The sequence below is a fragment of the Oncorhynchus mykiss genome, chromosome 1 (genome assembly GCF_057628025.1).
Source record: "Oncorhynchus mykiss isolate SJ-2025 chromosome 1, ASM5762802v1, whole genome shotgun sequence".
NCBI lineage: Eukaryota > Metazoa > Chordata > Actinopteri > Salmoniformes > Salmonidae > Oncorhynchus > Oncorhynchus mykiss.
This window is the reverse complement of record NC_143022.1, coordinates 79,982,936-80,001,517: the sequence shown is the minus strand read 5'-3', so window position 1 is coordinate 80,001,517 and position 18,582 is coordinate 79,982,936. Positions and strand designations below refer to the sequence as shown.

The following is an 18,582-nucleotide window of genomic DNA, read 5'->3' as shown; positions in this document are numbered from 1 at the left end:
TCTGACATAGCTCCAGAGTTCCTCTGTGGAGGTGGGAGAACCTTCCAGAAGGACAACCATCTCTGCAACCCTCCACCAATCAGGCCTTCATGGTAGAGTGGCTAGTCGGAAGCAACTCCTCTTGGAGTTTGCCAAAAGGCACCTAAAGGATTCTCAGACCATGAGAAACAAGATCGTCTGGTCTGATGAAACCAAGATTGAACTCTTCAGCCTGAATGCCAAGCGTCACGTCTGGAGGAAACCTGGCATCATCCCTACAGTGAAGCATGGTGGTGGCAGCATCATGCTGTGGGGATGTTTTTCAGCAGCAGGGACTGGGACACTAGTCAGGATCAAAGGACAGATGAACGGAGCTAAGTACAGAGAGATCCTTGATGAAAACCTGCTCCAGAGCGCTCAGGACCTCTACCCTAAGCACACAGCCAAGACAATGCAGGAGTGGCTTCGGGACAAGTCTCTGAATGTCCTTGAGTGGCCCAGCCAAATACCGGACTTGAACCCTATCGCTGGAGAGACCTGAAAATAGCCTAGTCTCCCCATGCAACCTGAGAGAGCTTGACAGAATCTGCAGAGAAGAATTGGAATTGGGGAAACTCTCCAAATAGATGTGTGCCAAGCTTGTAGCGTCATACCCAAGAAGACTCAAGACTGTAAATGCTGCCAAAGGTTTTTCAATAAAATACTGAGCAAAGGGTCTGAATCTGTCACGCCCTGGCCTTAGTATTCTGTGTTTTCTTTATTATTTTGGTTAGGCCAGGGTGTGACATGGGTGATTATGTGTTTGTCTTGTCTAGGGCTCTTGTAGATTGATGGGGTTGTGTTCAGTGTAGTATTCTATGTAAGTCTATGGTTGCCTAGAGTGGTTCTCAATCAGAGGCAGGTGTTTATCGTTGTCTCTGATTGCGAACCATATTTAGGCAGCCATATTCTTTGGGTATTTCGTGGGTGATTGTTTCCTGTCTCTGTGTTTTGCACCAGTTAGGACTGTTTCGGTTTTTCCACGGTTTCTTGTTTTGTATATGTATATTGTTCACGTTATCATCTTTATTAAAGATGTTCAACCATAACCACGCTGCATTTTGGTCCTCCTCTCCTTCCCAGGAAGAAAACCGTAACAGAATCCTTAAATGTGATATTTCCGTTTTTTTTATTTTATATATATATATATTTTTTGGTTTTTGTTTTGCCATTATAGGGTATTGTGTGTAGATTGATGAGGGGAAAAAAACAATTTAATCTATTTTAGAATAAGGCTGTAACTTAATTAACAAAATGTGGAAAAGTCAAGGGGTCTAAGTACTTTCCGAATGCACTGTAGTACGACGATAAGTTTTCATTTGTGAGGAACATAATAAATCATGGCTGTAGGGCTAATAGTATTTTTGAAATCCCTATTTGATTGGGCAGATGAACTGAATAACTGAAGGGAAATGATAGCGCCACTATCTGTCTTTTTAAAAGGTCCCAGATTGAGTTATTCAGAACATAGCAGCTCCACTGACTAGGGGACTGACAGAATGTGTCTTCACCTACTTCTGTATACCTGCCAGTTCCCTTATCCACTCCTCAAGACTGACATGGAATTCAGATCACTTTGCCTTGCCAGCTACTTTGTCTGGTGACAACAGCCCTGGGGCCTTTACAAGTAGCCAATTAAAAAGTAATCAAGGGTAGAGTCACACCGTGGGCTTCTGGCTCCCTTACTCCTCTATACCCTTCATCTCTCATTGTCATGTTCTGCCATCCTCTACCCATTGGTCTTAATTAATGGCAGTCATGATATACAGATGTAGGATCTTAATTTGATCACCCTGTTGCAGGAGAACTTTCATGCAATGCGGGACATTTAGAACATTATAGTGTATTTGAGGTTAAAAAAGTTTTCCACATTAAAATTTCAGACTTGATTTTCCCATATGAAAAATGTATCAACCCTTACAAAAATGTCCATTAATTATAGGCCACATAATAATTCACATGTCTAGTTGCTGCAGGAAAATGTTTCCTGATATAGCAAACTGGCTCAAATTCTACATCTATAGATCATGACAGAGTCCTTAGAATCCCTGAAGGGAAGAGAGACAGGAACGCTTGGAATACAACAGTATAGCTAAGTTTTAATTTGTGCCTCTATAAGAACTAATGCCACCTTAAGATTTTACCAAGAGGATGGCAACATTCCTTGAGGTGAGTACTTTTGCAGTCTTGTCATGCATGAAAAAATACCCCTCCTGGGCTGCGAGGACGGATCGTAATAAGTGTTCCTTCGAGGAGGAGGAGGGGATGTTTTTTAGGATATAAACAAACAATCAATGCCTGCAATTTTAACAGTAACTCATAATGCAGTACACAGCAAAACACTGAGTTCATAACAATCATTAAAAAATAGGTTTAGAAAAATCTGTGTTCTGATCGACAGACATGTCTACAGCCTTGTGGCTTTGTTGTTCCCCAATAATCTGCCCTGTCACTCATCATTGCATACTTAATTGGTGTATAAAAAAGAATAACATTGGAAAACATAATTGAACCAAAATCTACTGTTGGCAGCATAGTGAATATTTAAGAGTTGCAAATGAATGCGGTTCAAGACAGCATCTGAATACCAAAAGCACAGACGTACAGACCCGTGACCAACAACCCAGCAAAGAACACAACATTTATAAAATAATTATGACTAGTTTATTCTGTTTGTATGAAAAACGACGGTATAAAACAGCTTTATCAGATTCCAGAACCAGATCAAAACAAAGTCACCTAACCTAACCTTCATCATTTCTAATATGCAAGACCCATTTTAATGATGTCTCAGCGGTTCCAATTATCTCAACACTGAGTCCTCATATTAACCTTTCATACAGCCCCTGTTTGTCCCCAACCTTATTATCGGGAATGAGACCCGGTTTCTACTGGTCACTACAGACTAAAATTAAGAATATAACATGGGTTGACATGAGATACTATATCCATACAGTATACAACGCCGCTGAGTTACTGTATAAGTAACTTTCCCCAAGAGCTGTTAGTAACTGTCCAGTGAAAACGGACAGGTTAAACGTTAATATTCCGTTAACTCATACCCAAATAATGTTGTTGACTCGTATTTGTGGCCAAAGCATAAATTGGAGAAAAACACTTCAAAACCCCCACCCAAAACATGTATCTCAAACAGACCGTTTCAAAAATGCTTGCTATTTCCTCATAGAAGATGATGTTATGTTGGCTCATTGGCTGAGCTGGCCAATTAGTGCTCAAAATGCATGAATATTTTTAATGACCAGTATATGTCCATTCTGTTGTTGGGGTATGCCCACACCATTCTAACACAGGAAAGCTACTTTTTAAAATACTTGAAATACCTATTTTTGGAAGGAAAACTATTTCACTCATATTGTATTTCATTTTAGGTCATATTTCATAGAAATATGGAAACAGTTACTTTAATAGGAGACACCGCTGAGATCCAAACAATGAGTGGACTCCAGGCATTATTCTGGACAAGTAATTATATTCACAAAAATGAAATGACAAAAACTGTTTAATTACATCACTTGGTGAATATTGCTACCTCAGTTTCACAAACGGATGTTGACACAGTTCTATCGGATTTATAACCAGGCAGATTGGAGAGCCCATGTATACCCCAGCAGAGCTTGAAACAATTATTTTGACCTGACGTAAGGCCTGTTCTATCGATCATGAAGTCAATCTTGTTTAGCATACAGAACATTGCCTCAAATAGTCAATCTGGCCCTGCAAGCCTCTGTTGAAATACAATTGAAACTCATCTCTGTCAGTATGGATGGAAAAGTGTTCATATAAAACTGAATGGCCCTTCTCTTTTTGTTTTCATTGAACTGACAGACGTCCATCATCAATTTAGGCCACCATTTGAGTGGTTAGGTAAGCACAAAATATTTGGGAGTATATTGCCAATGTCAATCAAGTCCGAATGATATTGTGTGGTAGGGGGTTGCACTTATATCAACCCATAGGTCAGTGTATTAACTACACAAATCTGAGCCAATGCATAATCATAAATAAACTATATCTGGAGGCTATTTTGAAGGACACCAGTTGATTGAACAATATTGAACATGAGTCACGTAACTAGCCTTTCTACGTAGGTCGCAATCCTTAAAAATCTGACTTTAGGCCTCCCGGGTGGCGCAGTGGTCTAAGGCACTGCATCGCAGTGCTAGCTGTGCCACCAGAGACTCTGGCTTCGATCCCAGGCTCTGTTGCAGCCGGCCGCGACTGAGAGGCCCATGGAGCGGCACACAATTGGCCTAGCGTCGTCCGGGTTAGGCCGGCAGGGATATCCTTGTCTCATCGCGCACTAGCTACTCCTGTGGTGGGCCGGGCGCAGTGCACACTGGCCAGGTCGCTAGGTGTACGGTGTGTCCTCTGACACATTGGTGCGGCTGGCTTCCGTGTTGGATGCGTGCTGTGTTATGAAGTATTGCGGCTTGGTTGGGTTGTGTTTCGGAGGACGCATGGCTCTCGACCTTCGCCTCTCCCGAGTCCGTGCAGGAGTTGTAGCGATGAGACAAGACAGTAACTACCAGCAATTGGATATCACGAAAAAGGGGGTAAAATAATAAAAATAAAATAAAAATCTGACTGCCACATGGTCTGGAATCTCTCCATTCTCCATGAATTGATTTCTGAGGGGAGCAAGTGAAAAGTACAATCACACTTACAGACATGTACAGACCCTCCCCCCCACGCACACCCACAAGCATGAACACACATGCACATTCACGCACAATCCCATATCGACCCAGTGTGAGAAACAATAAACAGTCCACATTAATGCATCTGATCACCGATCAATATCCATCACCACATGCCCCTTGTCTGACACACAGTAGGGGTGTGTATCCCCTTCGTCTGACACACTCACACACAACAGGGGGTCTGTATGTCATAAAGGCCTATTCTCCAGATGGAGGCAATCTCAAATTGATGATGATGCATATTTTTAGTCATTCTAAAAAAGAGAATGAAACGGTGGCCCCATCAATGAGACTGCCTCATAATTAAGAAATAAAGATTTTTCCCAGGCATGTTTCTCACCCAGATGAAAACACAATTCTACTGGGGCCAGCCAATCAATACTGCAAGTTTAAAGCAAGAGAAGTTTAGGCCCAGTCAGCTGACTGCCATTTCAGAGTGTGGGCCGGCAGAAAACAACAACAAAAACATGAAAAAGATTATTGATTCAGCTGAAGACAGCTCTCCTCAGTTGGAGCATAAAGTCTTTCTACGATTAACATTATATACAGTAAGGTCTTTATGAGAAAGCAAGTAGACAGCGACAGGCAGGGGGAAGGAGCATGTGTCTCTTATCCGTCCACAGAGCTGTGAAGGATTCAGTTTACTCACCAAAAGTTTGGGAAGGTGAAGTGGCTGGAAGTCACCTTTCAGTGGAGTGCATTTCAGCGTCTATGACCCCCATTTCAGTATCTGTGCCGTCCACTTGTGAGTGCTTATCCTCCGACTGGGTCATGGTGTCTGGAGGAGAGGGAGGGAGGGGGGTGGGCAGGAGGGAGGGAGAGGGGGAGGAAAGAGAGCGAGAGAGAGAGAGAGAGAGAGAGAGACGAAATTGAAGTTTGGATCAGTCCTTGTTGAAACTACTGTACACTCATAGAAAAAAGAGGCTATATAGAACCTAAAAGGGTTATATCCCATTAACAATACACCTCATGAACTGAACAGAGAACCTTGGAATACTGTGTTGAAATACAATAACAAGTCCCTAAAAAAGGACTGGACCTACAGAAAAATGTCTCTCCGTCACCTTTAGAAGGCAAAAAAGTTCAAACTCATCTTTGATGCCTTTCAGATATGTGCTGGAGTTGATTTGCCGTTAAAGCTGAGATACAGGCTCAGTAGTGACTGTAGACTTAACACCATTCTTTGGGTCACTACGTAAATCAGCTCTCAGAAGACTCAATTCATCTGATTACATCACGCCTATCTGTATTTGTATTTGTTATGGATCCCCATAAGCTGCTGCCAAGGAAGCAAAATTAAGGTAGTTATACAATTTTAAAAACATTACAATACATTCACAACAGATTTCACCACACATTAAGTGTGTGCCCTCAGGCCACAACTCTACTACCACATATCTACAACACAAAATCCATGTGTAAATGTGTGTATAGTGCATATGTTATCGTGTGTGTATATGTATTGTGTGTCTGTGCCTGGGTTTGTGTCTCTATTCCATAAGTTATATTTTTATCCGTTTTTTTAAATCTAATATTACTGCTTGCATGAGTTACTCGATGTGGAACAGAGTTCCATGTAGTCATGGCTCTATGTAGTAATGTGTAGTCTGTTCTGGACTTGGGGACTGTGAAGAGACTGTGTCCAAGCTGTGTGCTAGTAGTTCAAAAAGACAGCTTGGTACATTCAACATGTCAACACTTCTCACAAATACATTGTAGTGATGAAGTCAATCTCTCCTCCACTTTGAGACAGCAGAGATTGACATGCAAAATATTCATGTTAGCTCTCTGAGTACATCCAAGGGCCAGCCGTGCTGCCCTGTTCTGAGCCAATTGCAATTTTCCCTCTTCAAAGAGTCCCTCTTTGTGGCATCTGACCACACAACTGAACAGTTGTGGGTCTTTCAGCATGACAATGATCCCAAACACACTGCCCGGGCAACGAAGGAGTGGCTTTGTAAGAAGCATTTCAAGGTCCTGGAGTGGCCTAGCCAGTCTCCAGATCTCAACCCCATAGAAAATCTTTGGAGGGAGTTGAAAGTCTGTGTTGCCCAGCAACAGCCCCAAAACATCACTGCTCTAGAGGAGATCTGCATAGAGGAATGGGCCAAAATACCAGCAACAGTGTGTGAAAACCGTGTGAAGACTTACAGAAAACGTTTGACCTCTGTCATTGCCAACAAAGGGTATATAACAAAGTATTGAGATAAACTTTTGTTATTGACCAAATACTTATTTTCCACCATAATTTGCAAAAAAAATCATTAAAAATCCTACAATGTGATTTTCAGGATTTTCTTTCTTCTCATTTTGTCTGTCATAGTTGAAGTGTACCTATGATGAAAATTACAGGCCTCTCTCATCTTTTTAAGTGGGAGAACTTGCACTATTGGTGGCTGAATAAATACTTTTTTTTGCCCCACTGTACATTATCAAGCATTTCACATATTATCCAGATACAGACTGTTAACACTTGGTAGTTTATAGCAGCTTCCCACAAGAATGGATTTAGGTGAGGCAGATGAACCTAGCCATATTACTTCAACAGTATTTAACATGAGATTCTCTATAACATTTGCAGAAATGTGGTTTTTAATATAGACCGCAACACCGCCCTCATTGGTATTTCTGTATTTTCTGTAGATGTTATTACCATGTATTGCTACCACTGTATCAGAGATAGTCAGAATATGAATATCATCTGTTACTAGCAAGTTATTGACACATGAACCTTGTTTCTGGGATGCTTGACTGTTGTCATTGCTTTACTGGGAAGCTTAGCAGAAGTAGACATGCTCCTGTTATTTATGTTAGTGCAGGGTGAGCAGCACACAGTGGACTTCCTACTATGACACACCACCTGAGTGCTAACAGTATAACTCTTGTTTATAGGCACATGATTACTGTATACAATAGCAGTGGGGTCAGCAGAGACATTCAGGGCATTTAGAGGGACAAAAATGAGGTTACTTACATTGTGTCTTCCAACACCCCTGGGATAATGTACATTTGCTGAAGCATTATGACAACTGATCAACACAATGGAAGGGATTAACTGAGCTGGGCTTAAGGCAATTATATAAATCATTGTCGCTGTGAAAGGATCCAGGAACCCAAATTATTTGGGTGGATACCATCGTAATTATAAAACAAGATTTGTCTCCAGAAGGAAGCAAAATTGTCAATAAATGTAATACCCACAGAGCTGCAGTAGTCTCGTAGCCAGTTATGGAGGGTTAAAAGTCTGCTGAAACATTCAATGCCACGATTTAGGGAGGGTAGAGGGCCAGATATTATGGGGCGTTTGTTGGTGTCAAGCAGTGACCAAATCAGTTCTTTAAAATCCATCTTGAGCTGTTCTGAGCTGCCCTTCATAATGTAATTGAATCCCACATGAACTAAATTTCCTGATGCTGGTTTAAAATGTTTGGGAGCAGCTTATTGATGTCCTGTACTTGTGATCCTGTATAGCACAAAGTTTGCTGAACGCAATGGCCGGAGGGAATGGAGAAATCCGCACATTTCTACCCCTCACACAATTCGTTGAACCTTTCACAGGTCCACGAGAAGCTCACTTCAAATGGCTTCCATTGCCCACTGGGTTGCATATGTCAAACAAACAGTCTCTTCATAGACCTACTGTCACTGACTCCAGTACACCAGTTCCGGGGGTCTACGTCACCGGACCCTAGGCATCCCTGAACTGTCTCATTACACACACCTGATTCCAATTCCCCTGATTAGTAATTGTATATATGTGCCCTCTGTTCACCATTGTCTTGTTGGTTATTGTACCCATGTCAGCTGGTCTGTGAGTACCTGTGCTTTGTGTTATCGGCTTTCGTGCTGCGTGTATTGTGCCCTTGTTATTACGGGTCATGTCCTGTGTATTGTAGTGCATTTTCTATTACGGATCTCACACCGTGTAGTGTATTGCAGGTCTCGTCCTGTGTATTTATTAGAGGTTTTATCTCGCTCATTATGTTGGGTTACATTCCTGTGTTTTTGTATAGGTGTTTGTTTTGGGCTTCGTCCCCGTGCCTTAGGGCTTCGTCCCCCCCCCATTATGAATTCCTGTGCCTGAATCCAATAATTTATACAACGTGACACCTACTGATACTTTCTCTGCATTGCTTGATATGCAAACAAAGGAGAATTTATGACATCTGATTAAATAAGTCTTCTAGTTAAGAGAAAATATGAACCCCCTATCAACCCATGAAAAAAATAGCACTGGTCATGAATGAGTTCCAAGACTAAAACATCTTTGCTAAAGAAAGGGTCTGTTGCGGGAGACACTCAATGAGAATGGGCCAATGACAAGCTGGATGGGACCTTACTCGAAGCACAGATAAGATTTCTATACAGGTAGCTGACTACAGTATTATAGTAACAGTACTACAGCAGATGTAAAATAATTAATTTCCTGTGCTGATTGTATTGGAAAGTCCTTTCATCGCATGTTGCACTTGAACGATGGGCTAGATCAATAGATCAATATTGCTGCATATTAGTGATAATAAAAAGGAATAGCTTCTGTATTGACAAACATCATCATCAACACAAATTCTGTATGTAGCTAAATATTTTCCACTTACTTTGTAACCATTAATTGGTTGTCTATTGACATACTGTATGACCAATTCTCATTCTCCCCAAAAACAGTCCTTTTACAGTTAGTGCATTCCAACAAGACATGGTATTTCATTTTAAGATCAGTGACCTCACTTAGCTAATTATAGGCAGCTTTTGGCCTAGTATTCAAAGACATTCATATGATTGCCATAAAAATGATATGGAGTTAAAATGAGACAATGAACATGTTCCCAGCTTCCTTCCTTAATCTGAAGAGAAAGGCTAATGTGACTCTTAATATGCGTGAAGCATGAATAGGATGACTTTTCCTCCATAATGAGAAATGGAAATCATCTGACATGAGACTTTCTAACACAATAGGCCATTGCTAATCTAAGTGTGCATGTGTGTGAGGTGTGTCCATGTGAGCATGTGTTTGTGTGTGTGTGTGTGTGTGCGTGCGTGTGTGTGTGAATTCACGTCATAATAAGGTCATAGTAAGGTTATCAGAATAACTTATTTAAGTTTAAGTATTTATAATTGGTCAGAATTATAATCGAAAGGGTTCTCAGGGAGTATTGGTCATTAACATGAAATGAACTAAACGGGACATGTCCATAGTCCTCTTGACCTTATCTCATTAGTTTCATTCATTATTTTCATAACATATGTAACACACAGCTACCCTTGCTCAAAATCTAAGCTACAGTGGCTGTCTGTCTGTGCCCTAGCCAAATGGCCTGTCGAATTCAGTTGACAGTTCGGGGGAGCGTAACATCTACAGGACACAACCTTGGTTTTAATTAAGCTTCAGCGAGCCCATATTCCTCTCTCTCAGCACACAGCTAGAGGAGAATTCACAAGCTGGGTCGTATTTATGTAAGCTCAGGCATTCCTTTTTTAAAGAGTAGTCTTATCTTGCCCAACTAGGGTATAACTTCAATCTGCTATGCACATATACTGGCTGATACCACGTTGATAACCCATTTCACTGACTGTTTGTCTTCATCTTACGTTGGAGGGAAAAAACTGTATGGAACCATGTTTTGGGACCTACCATTTTCAGTGTCAAACAATGGGCTCACAGTGATTTAAAGTGGAACTGACAGCATTTTAGCAACATTAAATCTTATTAAAATATTTTCATATACAAGCGAGTACAAGCGAGCACCTACATATGTTAATTTTCTAATTTTCAGAAATTCATAGAATGTTTGGGAATGACGTATAGCAAGGCATTTGTGAAAACTCAATAGCAATATAGAGTGGGAAACGGTCGTGCGTTTGGACAATTAATAGACATTGCAGTAAATAAAACCGAATAAAAACATCTGTCCTGTCCAGGACTGGTGTCTACACAGACCGGTGCGCCATAGCCAATCAGAGCTACAGTAGGCCTATTTGCAACATGGGCCTGTAATAATTAACTTTAAACTGCACTGTGTGTTAACATGCAGTAGAAAAATTCCACAAAATTCACCTGAATGGATATCTGCAAATATGCAAACACCACGGGAGTCCTTTGACATTTTGGAACTTCACAATCCAATTGATCAAACAACCATAAAAAGGTAATCACTCTCTCCCTCAGTTGTCTATGCACATCAACAACAACAAGATCAACAACTAACGCTAGCCAAAGTGAGATGAGCTAAAATCTAATGATGGAAAATGAGATAAAACCTCTAACCAAATAGCATTTTAACATATTAAAACAGAAAAGAGCTAAATAATACTTGTCCAGCCTTTGCTGCTCGGTGTGCAGATGTGCATAATATTCTGTAACCCTAAGCTAGTTGGCTGTCAAATTTGCACTGCTCGTCCTTTTTTTACCTAGGCAGGTCAGTTAAGAACAAATTCTTATTTTCAATGACGGCCTAGGGGCAGGTTCAGGGGCAGAACGACAGATTTGTACCGTGTCAGCTTTGAACTTGCAACCTTCCGGTTACTAGCCCAACGGTCTAACCACTAGGCTACCCTGCCGCCCCTGCCGTCCTTCTGCAGTTTGCCTGCCAAATTGTGCATGCTCGTCCCAAACCACGTTTTGACAACTGAATGGGAACTTGCCTGCCTGCCCATTTGATGGATGCATTTGATACATTTGATTGACAACTAAGAGATATGTTAGCGATTCACATTTATTACTAGCTAACTAAATGACACCTGCAGTATTTCTAGCTGTAGCCAAAGAAAAATGATATGAGGGGGAAAAGTCGGTCAGCAGCTAGTTAGCTAACGTTAGGCTCTGTGTTTTTAGCTTGCTAAATAAATAGCTAGTTACATCAATAGAAACACTAGCCCAGGGGTGTCAAACTCGATCAGTGCACTGAAAAAACAATTAATTCGCCGGGCCAGATATTTTTTACATGCAACTGCTACCCAAACGTGCCATTTTTTAAATATGCCCCTTTATAATGTCCACTTACAGTATGTACATATATAGCATTTTAACATATTAAAACAGAAAAGAGCTAAATAATACTTGTCCAGCCTTTGCTGCTCTGTGTGCAGATGTGCATAATATTCTGTAACCCTAATCAAAAAGTATTTAATAACTCCAAATAACTCAAATTTAGCTACAGGTTGTTGTAACATATAAACTTAAAACAAGTTTTTTTTTTAAATTGCACTGCATGGATCACCTGGTGCAGCAGAACGCAGCCTTGCTGTATGGTCTTGTAGTTGAGTAGCAAGTAGCCAGCCCAGGCTATTGCTCAGATGTTGCTGTAATAAGCCTACATGTTTCTCCTTTGCATGGTGTTTTGTTGCAGGTTTAGTTTTTTGGTTATTCATTGTCAAGCTTTAAAAAGCAAAGCCAGTCTGCAACATTTTAGTAGCCTAGCTAGGACTGTGGCATGTGTCTGTCTGTACACTTCCCTTCCTCTGCTTGCTGTAAAGGGTACACACAAAAGTGGCACAATTGAAGTTGAATGCACTGATGCCAGGGCAATTTCATGAAGCAGATGACTCAACTCCTTTATAATCGCTTGTGTGTCCTATTAGACCCGCGGGTCTTGTGTTTGACACGTGCGCTAGCCTATTAGCCATGTTATGACTGACTTGTGATCATTGCCCTTGCTAATTTGATTATATTGACATTTCCAGCCTTAGTTACAGTTGTCCGTTTTTGTTCAAAGTATTGAGTCATTGAAACTGAAACAGTGCATCCTGAATGCAGGAAGCAAACAATGTACCAGGCCAGCTGTGATTTACAACCTGCAATATTTTTTGGGACTACCAAGAAATGTATTGGTAAATTATATGAATCATGCATTGAACTGCATCCATCTATTGCCTTACTGTACATTATGGAATTTTGCATCAAATAGAACCTATTGTTAAAACCTCTTGTAAAGTTGGTTTTGAAGCATAAACTGAGAATTTGATATTTTTGACTGATATTATGATTGTCTGTTTGTTCATATCTGCAAAGTAGTTAAAACGTTGACTGTTCCACTTTAAGAGGTCTGAGATCCAATGTGACATCATAAAAAAGGGCCTCAAACCTGAAACCTTGCGTCATGATAACAACAAGGGCACACATGGTATTGGATATCTCCTAACTAAAAGCTTTTAAGACAAGATAACACCCACATTTTACATATGTGTTAAACCACCTACAACGATGCTTACTTGACTCGTTGATAGGTAATAATCAAGGTAAGTCAGGGCTTAGTGCATGTCTAATAAATAACTCAGTATGGTGAGGTGATGGCGTACTGAGGTATATATTCTGTCCAGCTGTGCTACCGCATAGAGGAATGTGTGAGAGGGGGTTAGTCGGGGATGAGAGTGTGGCTGTTGGTGGGGAATGAAGACCCCTGTTTCCAGAGAAACCCATGGTCATCTCTATAGTCATGACACGGACTGCCTGGAACTCAGTGGGATAAACCGATCTGTTTGCACAGATACGACCTACTTAGCATGCCACAGACCCTTCTGTGTCCTGTAAGGGAATTTAGAATCAGTTACAATCCAATTATGTTTGATCACTCACCTTGAATGATTGTGTGAATTGAATCACTTTCTCTAATCCAAATTACATAACTGTCAGTCTCACTGACCAAAAGCTATTCTACTCTATAATAGGGTTCCCCAACTGGCGGCCCAGAAGCAATTGTATTATTATTATTATTAAAAGACATAAAGACTGTAAAACCACCAGTCAACCAGCTCCAAGGGATTTTAATTTTGGAAATCTGTTCCAAAGTATTCCCAAGCATAATAGAGAGATATTGTACAGTGCCTTGCGAAAGTATTCGGCCCCCTTGAACTTTGCGACCTTTTGCCACATTTCAGGCTTCAAACATAAAGATATAAAACTGTATTTTTTTGTGAAGAATCAACAACAAGTGGGACACAATCATGAAGTGGAACGACATTTATTGGATATTTCAAACTTTTTTAACAAATCAAAAACTGAAAAATTGGGCGTGCAAAATTATTCAGCCCCGTTACTTTCAGGGCAGCAAACTCTCTCCAGAAGTTCAGTGACGATCTCTGAATGATCCAATGTTGACCTAAATGACTAATGATGATAAATACAATCCACCTGTGTGTAATCAAGTCTCCGTATAAATGCACCAGCACTGTGGTAGTCTCAGAGGTCCGTTAAAAGCGCAGAGAGCATCATGAAGAACAAGGAACACACCAGGCAGGTCCGAGATACTGTTGTGAAGAAGTTTAAAGCCGGATTTGGATACAAAAATATTTCCCAAGCTTTAAACATCCCAAGGAGCACTGTGCAAGCGATAATATTGAAATGGAAGGAGTATCAGACCACTGCAAATCTACCAAGACCTGGCCGTCCCTCTAAACTTTCAGCTCATACAAGTAGAAGACTGATCAGAGATGCAGCCAAGAGGCCCATGATCACTCTGGATGAACTGCAGAGATCTACAGCTGAGGTGGGAGACTCTGTCCATAGGACAACAATCAGTCGTATATTGCACCAATCTGGCCTTTATGGAAGAGTGGCAAGAAGAAAGCCATTTCTTAAAGATATCCATAAAAAGTGTCGTTTAAAGTTTGCCACAAGCCACCTGGGAGACACACCAAACATGTGGAAGAAGGTGCTCTGGTCAGATGAAACCAAAATTGAACTTTTTGGCAACAATGCAAAACGTTATGTTTGGCGTAAAAGCAACACAGCTCATCACCCTGATCACACCATCCCCACTGTCAAACATGGTGGTGGCAGCATCATGGTTTGGGCCTGCTTTTCTTCAGCAGGGACAGGGAAGATGGTTAAAAGTGATGGGAAGATGGATGGAGCCAAATACAGGACCATTCTGGAAGAAAACCTGATGGAGTCTGCAAAAGACCTGAGACTGGGACGGAGATTTGTCTTCCAACAAGACAATGATCCAAAACATAAAGCAAAATCTACAATGGAATGGTTCAAAAATAAACATATCCAGGTGTTAGAATGGCCAAGTCAACGTCCAGACCTGAATCCAATCGAGAATCTGTGGAAAGAACTGAAAACTGCTGTTCACAAATGCTCTCCATCCAACCTCACTGAGCTCGAGCTGTTTTGCAAGGAGGAATGGGAAAAAATGTCAGTCTCTCGATGTGCAAAACTGATAGACATACCCCAAGCGACTTACAGCTGTAATCGCAGAAAAAGGTGGCGCTACAAAGTATTAACTTAAGGGGGCTGAATAATTTTGCACGCCCAATTTTTCAGTTTTTGATTTGTTAAAAAAGTTTGAAATATCCAATAAATGTCGTTCCACTTCATGATTGTGTCCCACTTGTCGTTGATTTTTCACAAAAAAATACGGTTTTATATCTTTTTGTTTGAAGCCTGAAATGTGGCAAAAGGTCGCAAAGTTCAAGGGGGCCGAATACTTTCGCAAGGCACTGTATATGTGATCGTAAGCAAGGTTTGAAATGATTGTTTTAGTCAAATATTATTTTTGTTTTGGGCTTATTGCAGTCAATTTGCAGACTACAAATTATCCACTTAAGAAAAAATCAGCCCGCGGCTGAATCTAATCCCTGCTCTATCAGGAATGGGGAAAGTCGCGAGGTTAGGTGGACAATTGGAAGATGAGTTAAGTCACATCTCTGAAAATAACATGTTAAAATGTAGGCTACAGTACATCCTACGAGTTAATGTTTTCATCACTTAGATGTTAATTCCATGAGTAATGGTCCCCACATAAGGATACAACAGCCTTACGGAAAACCCATATACAACACTCGGCCATGTGTAGCATCCCACATCAGTCTCCTCTTCTGTTTACTTCAAGGAGCGACTATATAAACCTCATGACAGAGAAAGTGGTGCCAGCGGTCTTGAAGTCACAGCCATGTTTCATAATGTAACATAAACACAACAGACATGAATTTAAAACTATCCATCCACTTATAAGCCTGTCTCTGCATTGTGTGGGCAAGAATCAGATAGCTTTTATCAATGGCTTTGTGACAGCAAATAAGCACTATGATATTGACCAGGCCACCCTTACCGTTTGGCATGCAGTTTAATTAGACTGCTTTTAACTGAGAAGGGAATATCAATGTGGGGTATTTGAACCTGTGTCAGTCAAGTCCCACCCTCTGCTGAAATTGTACTGGGCTTCCATTGAAATGCAGGTGCAATGGTTCTCCAGCTGACATGAGACATGTCAGGATCATTTTCCAAGACAGATAGGCTCCTTCTTTCCTTAGCCACAAAGACATACTGAGTCCTGGCATATTCATGAATGATAAAAATGAATGATGTTACTGAAATATAACATTTGTAGTGAAAATCCAGTAAATGATGTTGCTGTCAGTCCGTGTTAATACACTTAATTTACTCTCTGATGCCCTCATGATGAACTTCATAAACAGCATGAATAATCAGAACTCTAGCAAAATCCTATTTACCCCTTAATTGAGAGCATGCTAATATCTGAGTGAATACCTTTAATAATCTAATATCAATATAATCCTTGAAAGTGTTACTTTACATAATCCTTCCAAGAGATCTAAGGAGATAGATACTTTGAGTGTTAGCCAAAGTGAGGCATACATCTTTATTCTGTTTTATAAAGCTCTTTATCTTGAGGAAGGTCAAACAAACCCACTGCCTCCACTGTCACAGTCAATTTAGGGCCAAATGTTGAATGTTAAAAGAAAATTAACCTATCCTTAGGGATTACTTGGAGGCTATTTGAAGGAAGGATGGCAATGCAGGTTCCACAGATGGACAGGGATATAATACATGTTCTCAAAGCCTAACACTGTATATAAACATGTACAATACAAAATGCAGTTAGGAGCACTGCTTGGTTGATGCACTGAAGGATTTGAAAGTGCTTGGTTAGACGGCACGATGGAGAGCTCCTACACTTTCAACTTCCCACTGGGCACAGACATCAATTCAATGTCTATCCCACTTTGGTTCAACAAAATGTTATTTAAATGATGAGGAAACAACATTGATTCAACCAGTATGTGCCCAGTGGGTTGTTCTTCATGGATTGGATGTCAAATGTTAACTGCATTTCCAAATCTTTACAGAGGATTCATTTACACTTGAATTCTACTGGGTGTTCCAAAGGTGAAATCCTCCCTTCTGGCTAAGGCAGTAACCGTGGAGTGGGCTTAAAGCATGTTCGTAGGTGTGTTTACTGACCTTGCCCTGTATGAAACTGACACTGAAGTAATAATTGACCGTGTATAAAAGTCAAGTATCATAGTGGTATAAACTGCCAGGAGGTGGATATGACAGTCAGCAATAGTCACCAGCCACTGAGATAAAAATGCAACCATCACATCAGACTTCACGACTTCAACCTTCACATCATCTGAAGGAAGAGGATGCCTAACGACTCACTCTGAACTTCATTCCTCTGCTCTTTCGATCGCTACATACATTTGGTCTGAAACTGAAAGACTTGTGACTTCAAAATGAGGGGCATTGTTTGCACAAAAACAAATTAATTAGCGATTGGATCATCTTTAACAAATACAAACAATCAGAGTATCAAAGTTGATAACGTCATCGTGTAGGCCGGCTCTGGCCCAACCCATCGGTTTCAGGGACCAATCGGAACATTTAGAATGTGTTCGCATTCTAGAAACTGTAGTGGAATGAGGCAAATCCAGCATCATGGTGGAGAAGAAACATCAGTTGGCCGGAGAGATGTGGATGGGTAGCCAGGCAAGGGAAGAATGGGAAATAACTCATAAGCATAATGCTGAAGTTACACACGCTCCTAATGTTTATCTGGCTGGCCTCACTCAGCTCAGGTCAATAGATTACAAATTATCTCCTTGGCAGGGAATGAAAGCTAAGTATAAATCTTGATATTGGGTCCTGCAGTCCCAAAATACTCTACTTTAATTCAGAAAATGGAGAAAGAGACCGAGTGAGACAGATTGCAGGGGATATGATTTTTCAATTCAAAAACCAACCAGAACCTTTTCTCATTACACTTTTAATATAGAACTGTGGGACTGGGCTGTAAAATGAAGAACTTGAATGTGGTTGCTGCCTAGCCAAGATCCTTAGTATGACAGTGCTGACCATTGGAGGATAGACTTAGCATCCCATAACAAGACAACTAGGAATTATTCCTTTACAATAATAAATGCCCTACACTATCCCTTATAGTGATGACTGTTGTGTTGTTTATGGTGAAAATTCCATTAAAAACATTCTGATACAGATTTTTTTGTGTTTCTTTCCCTTACAATCAAAACATAGTATGCCTATAACTCAATGCACTGCTTTTGAGATTTTTTTCATATTTAGGGCCAAATGTGAGCAAATTCAAAAATTGTGATTAATCACAATGAACTCATGCCATTAACTTGATTAATTATTTTATTTGTTTGACAGGCCTAATTTCAACCACTATACGAATTCTAATGAGGAAGGTCCATAGGCAGAACGTTTGTAAAGAATTAGCCTGGCTGGCACAACCCACGTGACTAGTGACTACACAGTGAGGAAGAGCTGTGACTCACTGGTCTGGACAGGAGGGTGTGTAAAATTAGATATTCACTCAGAATTTGACCAAATGTTTTGATTGGTCTTCTTATGCACGCTATTTGCATGCGCAATGTCCCTCACGCTTCCACGTCAATTTCCTACGCCCCCCACCAGAGATAAGTAAACAAGCCGGTAGCTAAAGTTAGAAAAACTCTGATGGAGCTTTCTGAAAAGGAGATAGACAGACGACACTGCCACATAGTAACGACCAACCATTTTTTGTTTTTCACCATTTTGATAATTTGTGCGAGGGGAGGATGTAATGGCAGTCTTGCC

General features: G+C 40.7%; 1 protein-coding gene across 1 annotated transcript in view; it reads right to left on the bottom strand.

Moving 5' to 3' along the window:
- LOC110529681 (muscarinic acetylcholine receptor M3-like) overlaps positions 1-18,582 on the bottom strand; it is a 105,841-nt gene that overhangs the window by 49,989 nt on the left and 37,270 nt on the right. The window contains exon 2 of the mRNA XM_021612116.3: positions 5,389-5,517. The gene's annotated coding sequence lies outside the window, so the exon portion shown is untranslated. The remainder of the gene's footprint in view (positions 1-5,388; positions 5,518-18,582) is intronic.